The following is a 10,396-nucleotide window of genomic DNA, read 5'->3' as shown; positions in this document are numbered from 1 at the left end:
TTAGGGGACATATATTTTCATCAAGTATTTCCATGGAGATTTTATAAATATTGACCCTGTTTACAAAACAAGTCTTAAATACCAAAGAATCAGCGTACTTACCACATTGTGTGTCTACATCATAATCAGAGGACAATAACAACAATAACACTAACAACTCAAGGAGAAGGTGTGGCTTAGGGGGAAGATGTGATGTAGGGGAAAGATGTGACTTAGCAGGCCCGGCGCGGTGGCTCACGCCTGTAATCCTAACACTCTGAGAGGCTGAGGCGGGCAGATTGCTTGAGGTCAGGAGTTCGAAACCAGCCTGAGCAAGAGTGAGACCCCATCTCTACTATAAATAGAAAGAAAACTAATTGGCCAACTAATGTGTATAGAAAAAATTAGCCGGGCATGGTGGCACATGCCTGTAGTCCCAGCTACTCAGGAGGCTGAGGCAGCAGGATCGCTTGAGCCCAGGAGTTTGAGGTTGCTGTGAGCTAGGTTGACGCCACAGCACTCACTCTAGCCCAGGCAACAAAGTGAGACTCTGTTTCAAAAAAAAAAAAAAAAAAAGATGTGACTTAGCAGGAGGATGTGGTTTAGCCAGAAGGCATGGCTTAGGGGAACGGGGGTTTCGGTTGAGGTCATCCCAAGTCACCCAAATGTTTCAGTGTTACTAACCAGAATAGTGCATGGTGTGAAACTCTCCCACTGGGGGAGACTTGACAAGCCAATCCCATTCTCTTAGGCATATGGACTTCAGTTTAATCTTCCAGTTTCAGGAACTGGAAAAGATGAAGTGGCATGACCATCTCCTACAACTGGAACAACTTGCATACAGTGGCTTGTACTTGGACCAAAAAAAAATGTTGTTATTTTTAAGTCTGTGTAGGAAAGTGGAAATGAAAATATAGCCCACACACTTGGCATCTCCCTCTTCACCCTTCTAAAATTAGAATCATGGCTTCTCTCCAATCCAACATGAAGCTATCTATCCATTGACCACAAGGTGCATGCAAGTTCTCACAAAGAGGAGCACGGGAAGAATGCCCAACAGGTGGCCATGTGACCCCTCAAAGAAAGGTTCCCCAGGAGATTATTATTTAAATACTTTTAAGTAGATTGAACATTAAACATACTTTCCTCTTGTCCAAAAAAAAAATTAAAAAAAACTAACAACTTAAAATGCTCTGTATCGGCCGGGCGCTGTGGCTCACGCCTGTAATCCTAGCTCTTGGGAGGCCGAGGCGGGCGGATTGCTCAAGGTCAGGAGTTCAAAACCAGCCTGAGCAAGAGCGAGACCCCGTCTCTACTATAAATAGAAAGAAATTAATTGGCCAACTGATATATATATATATAAAATTAGCCGGGCATGGTGGCGCATGCCTGTAGTCCTAGCTACCCGGGAGGCTGAGGCAGAAGGATCACTCGAGCCCAGGAGTTTGAGGTTGCTGTGAGCTAGGCTGACGCCACGGCACTCACTCTAGCCCGGGCAACAAAGCGAGACTCTGTCTCAAAAAAAAAAAAAAAAATGCTCTGTATGTTTGGAAAATTTAAAATATACTGCTAAACTGATCAAAGAAAACATTGTACAGGAAATCAGAAAATACTTAGAACTGAATGATTAAAAAATATATCGAAACTTATGTACTTAAGGAGAAACTTATAGCCTCGAGTGCTTATATTAGGAAAGAAGAAGGGTCCAGGGCCACGCCTTCCCAGTGTGCTGGACCTCTGCTGTTGCTAAGCAGCCTTGGATAGCTGGCTGTGGGACGCTGGGCAGCGTCCGGTGAAGATGGTAATCACTGGGCTTCAGGTAATGATGGAGAAAGCGCTTCGGAGCACCATTCTCTTTTTCTGTTGTTGTTTTTTGAGACAGAGTCTCACTCTGTTGTTTGGGCTAGAATGTCTTGGTGTCGGCCTAGCTCACAGCAACCTTAAACTCCTGGGCTCAAGTGACCCTCCTGCCTCAACCTCCCGAATAGCTGGGATTGCAGGTGTGCACTACCATGCCTGGCTAATTTTTTTCTATTTTTTTTTTTTTAATTTGCCTGGCTATGTTTTTCTATTTTTAGTAGAGACAGGGTCTTGCTCTTGCTCAGGCTGGTCTTGAACTCCTGAGCTCAAGCCATCCTCCGCCTTTGCCTCCCAGAGTGCTAGGATTATAGACATAAGCCACCGCTGGAACACCATTCTTTTTTTTTTTTTTTTTGAGACAGAGTCTCGCTTTCTTGCCTAGGCTAGAGTGAGTGCCGTGGCGTCAGCCTAGCTCACAGCAACCTCAAACTCTTGGGCTTAAGCAATCCTACTGCCTCAGCCTCCCGAGTTGCTGGGACTACAGGCATGAGCCACCATGCCCGGCTAATTTTATATATATATATATTAGTTGGCCAATTAATTTCTTTCTATTTTTATAGTAGAGACGGGGTCTCGCTCAGGCTGGTTTTGAACTCCTGACCTTGAGCAATCCGCCCGCCTCGGCCTCCCAGAGTGCTAGGATTACAAGCGTGAGCCACTGCGCCCGGCCCACCATTCTTTTTAATGCCTACAAAAAGGAGGTATTCGCCACCAACAATGGCTATAAATCCATGCAGAAAAAACTTCGGAGTAATTGGAAGATTTAGGGCTTAAAAGAAGAAATCACATCTAAGATAACTGGGGTGAAACTGTAGATTACAGCTAGACCAAGGGGAAATTTTACTGCTGCTGAGTTTGAAGTCCTGAAGAAGTAACTTGATGGCAGTGGCGATATCCTTGTGATGCTAGGAAAAGGTGGAGAATCCAGATTTGAATCCAATTTCAACTTTTTACTAGAAGAATATGGAATCCTGGTTAATAATGATGGTGTTGTTAGAATTGCATATTATAATTATTTCCATCCTAAAGAAGCTCTATTTTCCAATGGAGTCTTTTTTTTTTTTTTTTTTTTTTTTTTGAGACATAGTCTCACTTTGTTGCCCTGGCTAGAGTGAGTGCCGTGGCGTCAGTCTAGTTCACAGCAACCTCAAACTCCTGGCTCAAGCAATCCTCCTGCCTCAGCCTCCCAAGTAGCTGGGACTACAGGCATGCACCACCATGCCCAGCTAATTTTTTCTATATATATTAGTTAGCCAATTAATTTCTTTCTATTTATAGTAAAGATGGGGTGTCGCTCTTGCTCAGGCTGGTTTCAAACTACTGACCTTGAGCAATCCTCCGGCCTCGGCCTCCCAGAGTGCTAGGATTACAGGCGTGAGCCACCGCACCCGGCCTCCAATGGAGTCTTGAACAAGGAAATTAGCCGAGCTGCAGGAAAGGCTGTGCCTGGAATCACTGATGAGGAAAGCAGTGGAAACAATGGCCAGGCTGTCACCTCTGTCTATCCTTCTGGTGCCACATTGAGTGTCATGAAACCAGCAGTGGCTGTTCTTTCTACAGGCTCTGTCTGCTTCCCGCTTAACAGACCCACTCTGGCTTTCTATTACTCAAAGAGCCATGGTGGGAAGCTGGCATTGCTTGGCTCATGTCACATGTTCAGTGACCAATATTTGGTAAAAAAGAAAACAGAAAAATCACAGGTATTGTTTTCCAGTGGCTCACGACAGAACACATCCACCTACACCCGGTTGTTGCTGAGGAAGCTGGGATTTCCACTACTTGACACTGCCCAACACAGCCACCCTGTCAGAGCGGCTTAACGTCTTGTCTGCAGCAGGGTGATGAGAATCCTCAGGACTTTACCACCCTCTTTGACCTGTCCATTTACCAGCGGGTACCACCTCCATCTCCAAAGTCATCAAGGCTCGCGGGCAGCTAAACGTGAAACATGAACCTCTCCAGCTCCTCCAAGCTCAGTTTGAGTCACTGCTGCCAGCCCTTCAGCCTGAAGTTTTCCCTCCTAGTTTCAGGGAATTACCCCCTCCTCTTCTGGAGCTATTTGGCTAAGATGAGATGTTCTCCTCTGAGAAGGCATGGCTTGCTCAGATCACCAATAAGTCTACAGCAGAAGACCTGGAATTCTATGTCAGGAAGTATGGTGACATTCTTGGAGGAACCAGTAAATTACCAAAGGACCAACACAATGCCAAACATATCCTTGAGCACATCTTCTTCCAAAAAGAGGCATTCCAGAAATTGAACCAGCTTGGGAAACATAGTAAGATCCCATATTTAAAAAAAAAAAAAAAGAAGAAGAAGGCTGGGCGCGGTGGCTCACGCCTGTAATCCTAGCACTTTGGGAGGCCGAGGCGGGTGGATTGCTCAAGGTCAGGAGTTCGAAACCAGCCTGAGCGAGACCCTGTCTCTACCAAAAATAGAAAGAAATTAATTGACCAACAAAAATATATATACAAAAAATTAGCCGGGCATGGTGGCGCATGCCTGAAGTCCCAGCTACTCGGGAGGCTGAGGCAGTAGGATTGCTTGAGCCCAGGAGATTGAGGTTGCTGTGAGCCAGGCTGACGCCACGGCACTCACTCTAGCCTGGGCAACAAAGTGAGACTCTGTCTCAAAAAAAAAAAAAAGAAAGAAAAGAAAAGAAAAGAAAAGAAAAGAAAAGAAAAGAAAAGAAAAGAAAAGAAAAGAAAAGAAAAGAAAAGAAAAGAAGGATGGAAAAGAAACCACTTGGCTGAATATTCTGCCTAGAAATCTCCTTAGCCCCATTTACCAGTACATTAAATATACTTTCTAGTTTATGTTACCACAGGTGACATTCTTCTAAATGTTTTATTACTACATAACAGTAGTTGCCTTTTCTTCAGCCTTCAATAACAATTTCCTTGCTCTCCTTCTAATCTTCACTAACAGCTTCTTTGAGCCCCTTCCAGCTTCCAACCACGACCTAGCCTCAAGTCATTCCCACATGTTTTAGGTTTTTGTCACAGCAGCATAACACTTCTGGTATTGATTTCTGTTCCAGTTATTTATTACTGCATAACAAACCAAACCAAATCTTAGTGATTTAAAACAACAATTTCTTATCGCTCATGCTTCTGAGGCTTGACTGAACTCGGCTGGGCCGTCCTCACTTGGGGTCTCTCGTGTGATTACTATCAGATGATGGTTGGGGTTGGAGCCATCGGAAAGCTTCACTGGGCTAGCTGGGTATCCAGAATGGCTCATTCACATGCTGGAAGTTAACACTGGTTCTCTGCTTTGAGACTATCAATCAGAGCGCCTGCAAGTGGCCTGTCCATGTGACTTGGGGGTCTCACATCATGGTATCTGGGTTCTAAGAAGGAGTGTCTCATGTCTCAAGAGCAAACATTCCAGGCTGGGTGCGGTGGCTCATGCCTGTAATCCGGCACTCTGGGAGTCCGAGCTGGGCGGATTGCTCGAGGTCAGGAGTTCGAAACCAGCCTGAGCAAGAGCAAGACCCCCGTCTCTACTATAAATAGAAAGAAATTAATTGGCCAACTAATATATATAGAAAAAATTAGCCGGGCATGGTGGCACATGCCTGTAGTCCCAGCTACTCGGGAGGCTGAGGCAGCAGGATTGCTTGAGCCCAGGAGTTTGAGGTTGCTGTGAGCTAGACTGATGCTACTGCACTCACTCTAGCCTGGGCAACAAAAAAAAAAAACAAAGAGCAAACATTCCAAGAGATACTGATGGAAGCTACAATATTTCTTATGATCTAACCTTGGAAATTCCCAAATGACACCTCCTCTGCATTCTATTGATTAAACAAGTCAGCATTCTCTTGATTGAGTTGCTAAGCCCCGCCCAGGTTCAAAGGGAAGGACAACTCCACATCAGGGAGGGAAGGAATTGATGTTTACCTCTGATGACTACAACGTCAACCCAAAGATTATTTTATCCACTTCAAAAAAGTGATTAAGTTTATAACTAGAATTGTATTAAATGAATTGATTTCACTAAACTAGACATTTTAAATCTTCCCATCCAAGAATAGGAGATGTTTTTCTATTTTAGATTCTGTTTTATAATTTATAGTCACATTTAATCTGTGAGACAAACTTCCCCTTTGGAACAAAAATGTAAAAGAAACAAAATACTGTGTATACTTGGAGCATTTTCCAGAATTCCAATATGAGGTTGCATTGTACAGGTTTATGAACTCTAATCATGCCCAGGAAAATTCAAAACTTATAGATCTGTCAGAATCATTGTGGGAATAAATGCCTACGTAATCTAAATTATGGGTGATTGTTAAAGTAGTGGCCTAAAGCCAGAAAAAAAACAACAATTCCTGGATTTTTATTCATTTATAAATTGACTTAACTGAGAAACACACCTCTCTCCTACTGGGGTTGCCTCCCTTTTCCCATCCCATAAATTAAGTTAAACCCAGATTATTGGTCTTAGGCAGATGCTCTGTGAGGACAAGGATAGGTAGTATCCACTATCATCATTACTGCTACCATTTAATGAATACCTACTATGTGCTGGGTAATAGCTAAGTACTTTGAGCCTGTTACCACATTAAAGATTAATTAATCAATTAATTAATTAAAGAAAATTAGGCCAAGAGGACAATAGCACAAAATAGAGATCCCAGAGATAGACCCATGTATAAATATGTGAATTTAATATACAATAAAAGCATACCAAGGCCAGGTGGGGTGACTTATGCCTGAATCCTAGCACTTTGTGAGGCTGAGGCAGGAGTATTGTTTAAGGTCAGGAGTTTGAGACAAGCCTGAGCAAGAGCAAGACCATCTCTACAAAAAATAGAAAAATTGGCTGGGCATGGTGGCATGTGCCTGTAGTCCCAGCTACTTGGGAGGATATGGCAGGAGGATTGCTTGAGCCCAGGAGTTTGAGGTTGCAGTGAACAAAAATGATGCCACTGCACTCTACTAGTGTGTCAGAGGTAGACTCTGTCTCCAAAAAAAAAAAAAAAAAAAAGGATACTGCAAATTAATGAGAATATGACTCCAGGGTCCAACCAGGAGAATATATCAGTTAAGGTTCAACCAGAGACAGAAACCACATAGTGGTTTGAACAGGGAAAGTTTATTGAAATTAATTCATTTAATACAATTCTATTAATAGTTATAAACTTTCTTGCTCTGTTGGTGGAGTACTGTGTCAGTTATCACAGTTCACTGCAGCCTCAGCCTCCCAAGTAGCTGAGATTACAGGCATGCACCACTACACCCAGCTAATTTTTCTTATTTTTTGTAAATAGGGGGTCTCACTATGTTGCCCAATCTGATCTTGAACTCCTGGCCTCAAGCAATCATCTTGCCTCGGCCTTCCAAAGTGTTGGGATTATAGGCATAAGCCACTGTACTCAGTCTGAATTTTCTTTTGAAGGAATAAAGAAGGCAACTCCATGAGAAGATAAACCTCAGATCTATGAAACCCCCTTCAATTCTTCTTACTTGGGACTGGCCATCCCCACAAGCTAGCATGTCAGAGTGTACTAGGAGCATTTGAGTCAGCATGAAAAACATGTGAATAACAGTGTGTAATGTCTGGTTGAGGTTACCAAGGTTTGAATCAGTGTATTCTAAATTCTGAATGCATATGAATGATAACTAAATAAGTGTAGGTCATATCTGAATCAGCCTACTCTATGCATAGTATCCAGTACTCATAGTATGATCCCATGCTACTATAGGGTAGGCATGGTGGCTCATGCCTATAATCTTAGCACTCTGGGAGGCCAAGGCAGGAGGACCACTTGAGCTCAGGAGTTTGAGGTTGCAGTGAGCTATGATGATGCCACTACACTCTAGCCTGGGTGACAGATTGAGACCTTGTCTCAAAAAAAAATCTATTATATGTTAGTATATGCATATCCAAAAACGTTAGAGGACTCTTTGCTCTAAACTATTGACAGAGTTATTGGTGGAGTAGGTGTGGCAGAGACTAGCCAATAATTTAACAAATCTCTTTCCTTTTCTTCCTGGGCACTCATTAGCTTACATTTCTCAGTCTCTTGCAGATAGCTATGGCCATGTGGCTGAGATCAAGCCAATGGCATTGTGGACAATTCTCCACACTCCGTCTCCTTCTGTGGCAACTTGGAAAGCTGTGTGTTCAAGATAAGACACAGGATGGAAGGAGTCTAGGGCCCTGAACTATTGCTTGGAGGAGAGCAAGTTACTGATCAGTGGTGAAATCCTGTTTTGGATTTCAGAAGTAAAATATCAACTTTTATTTTATTAGGAATTTGAGATGTTATGATTTATCTGTTAAACTATTAGCATTACATTAACTCCTACAGTGAGATTATAGGAGACCTTGACATTCTACATTACACACTTAGGTATTTGCATTTTGTAGAATTTTGTATTGTATTTATAATCAGCATTGTATCCTGAGTAATTTCTTCTTGTTTAACATTTTAGTGGAAAATACAAAATTGGATAGTGGTACTAAAGGGCTGGTTGTTCAATGTCTATAAGCATAGAAATCAGCTTGCTATCATTCTGGTTTTCTTTATTGAGGCATAATTCACACACAATAAAATTTACCCTTCTAAGTGTACAATTCAGTGGTTTTTAGTATATTTACAAGGTTTTGCAAACTTCACCAGTATCAAATTCCACAAATTTTTCATCACCCCAGAAAGAGGCCCCATACCTATTAGCAGTCATTCCCTATCCCCCTCATCTAGTACCTGGCAAGCAGTAATCTACTTTCTGTCTCTATGAATTAAGCTATTCTACACATTTCCTATAAGTGGAATCATATGATATATAGCTGTTTGTGTCTGGCTTCTTTCACTAGACATAATGTCTTCAAAGTTCATCCACATTGCAGCAGATATCAGTGCTTCATGCCTTTCTTTGGATGAATAGTATTTCATTTATGGATGCACCATATTTTGCTTATCCATTCATCAGTTGATGGACATTTGGATTGTTTCCAGTTTTTGATTATTACGAATAGTGCTGCCATGAACATTTATATACAAAGAATTGTATGAACACATGTTTTCAATGTTCTTGAGTGTATACCTAGCAGTAGAATCTATGAGTCATAAGGTAACTCTTCATTTAACTTTTTGAAGAACTGCCAAACTATTTTCCACAGTGGCTGCACCATTTTACATTCCCATCAGCAATGCATCGAGGTTTCAATTTCTCCACATTCTCTCCAACACTTGTTATCATCTGCATTTTTTTATTATACCCAACCTATACCATCCTAAGGGTGTGAAGTGGTATTTCATTATGGTTTTGATTTACACTTCCCTAATGACTAACATGATTTCTTTTTTGAATGCTTGTGTGTGTATAGTAGTGGTAGTATGATAATCACCATACTATAATGACAAGAAACTTGTAGATTATATGTTGAAGAAAGCATAAAATACTGAAAAAACTGGTTCCAGATTCTCTTACATTTTTCATTCATCTGTCCTCCCTGCAACAAACATCTAATCAATTAATTTTCACCTCTTGATGTAGCAAGGTGGCTGGATTGGACACAGTTTGGGAGTCAGTGCTTCTGATGAGTGAAATTCAATAATGCCCTTCCCTCCATCTCCACATACCTATTTCAATCCATCTTAGTCTACTTGGGCTGCCATGACAAAACACCAGAGGCTGCACGGCTTAAACTGCAGAAATATGTTTGCTCATAATTCTGAAGACTGGAAAGCCTAAAATCAAGGAGCCAGCCAATTTGGTTCCTGAGGGCTCATTTCCTAACTTGCAAACCATCACCTTCTCACTAAATTTTCACATAGTGGCCTTTGCTCATATCTGTGCATGCGTGAGAGTTCTCTGGTATCTCTTATAAAGATGCTGCCTATCAGATAGGGCCCACCTTATGACTTCATTTAACCTTAATTACTTCCCTAGAGGCTCCATCTCCAAATACAGCCACACTGGGAGTTCGAGGTGTGCACAAACATTCGGTATGGTCACTGATTCCCTAGGAACTTCCTGCAAAACAAAAAGTCTTGATCTCTGTCCCCTGTTTGAGATACAAACAACCAATCTCAGGGATTGGTATGGCCCTGCCTGATTGCCCGGAAGCTCAACTGTGCTTCTGAGAGGCAATTCAAGAAAAAGGGTAGGCTGCATGAGGCTTGCACAAAAAGTTGAACTCAGCAACAAGACTATGAGAGAAAGGTTGCTGCACTGCATAACGGCACCATTCACATCATACTCTATGTGGGTGGCATTTCCTGAAGTTTTGAACAGTGTAAAATCTGTGAGGCCATGCTTTAGGTAATGGTCCTGAATACAGTGTGTCAGCAATTACTGGCACACTTCCTGAAACCTTTTCCAACTCATACACTATGGAGATATGCCTGCGGAGAAAATTGCTGCATGCATATGTTGGAAAAGCTGGATCACTCACTAGCATCTCATTTTGGGGTCCTTTTCGCTGTGGGACCTTCCTAACTGAGCTAATGCCAAGAGATTAACCACTAATTAAAGTTCTTTGGCTACAAGCAACAGAAACCAAACTCTGACTAACTTAAGGAGGAACATAAAGGAATTAATTA

General features: G+C 42.1%; 1 pseudogene; it reads left to right on the top strand.

The window, feature by feature from the left end:
- The first annotated feature begins 3,251 nt into the window (after nt 1-3,251).
- Nucleotides 3,252-8,568, top strand: LOC105855057 (intraflagellar transport protein 52 homolog pseudogene; annotated as a pseudogene).
- Nucleotides 8,569-10,396: the final 1,828 nt, after the last annotated feature.

This window comes from Microcebus murinus, chromosome 2, assembly GCF_040939455.1.
Source record: "Microcebus murinus isolate Inina chromosome 2, M.murinus_Inina_mat1.0, whole genome shotgun sequence".
In the NCBI taxonomy this organism is placed as follows: Eukaryota; Metazoa; Chordata; class Mammalia; order Primates; family Cheirogaleidae; genus Microcebus; species Microcebus murinus.
The sequence above is the reverse complement of the archived record's forward strand: the minus strand, read 5'-3'. Positions and strand labels throughout refer to the sequence as shown.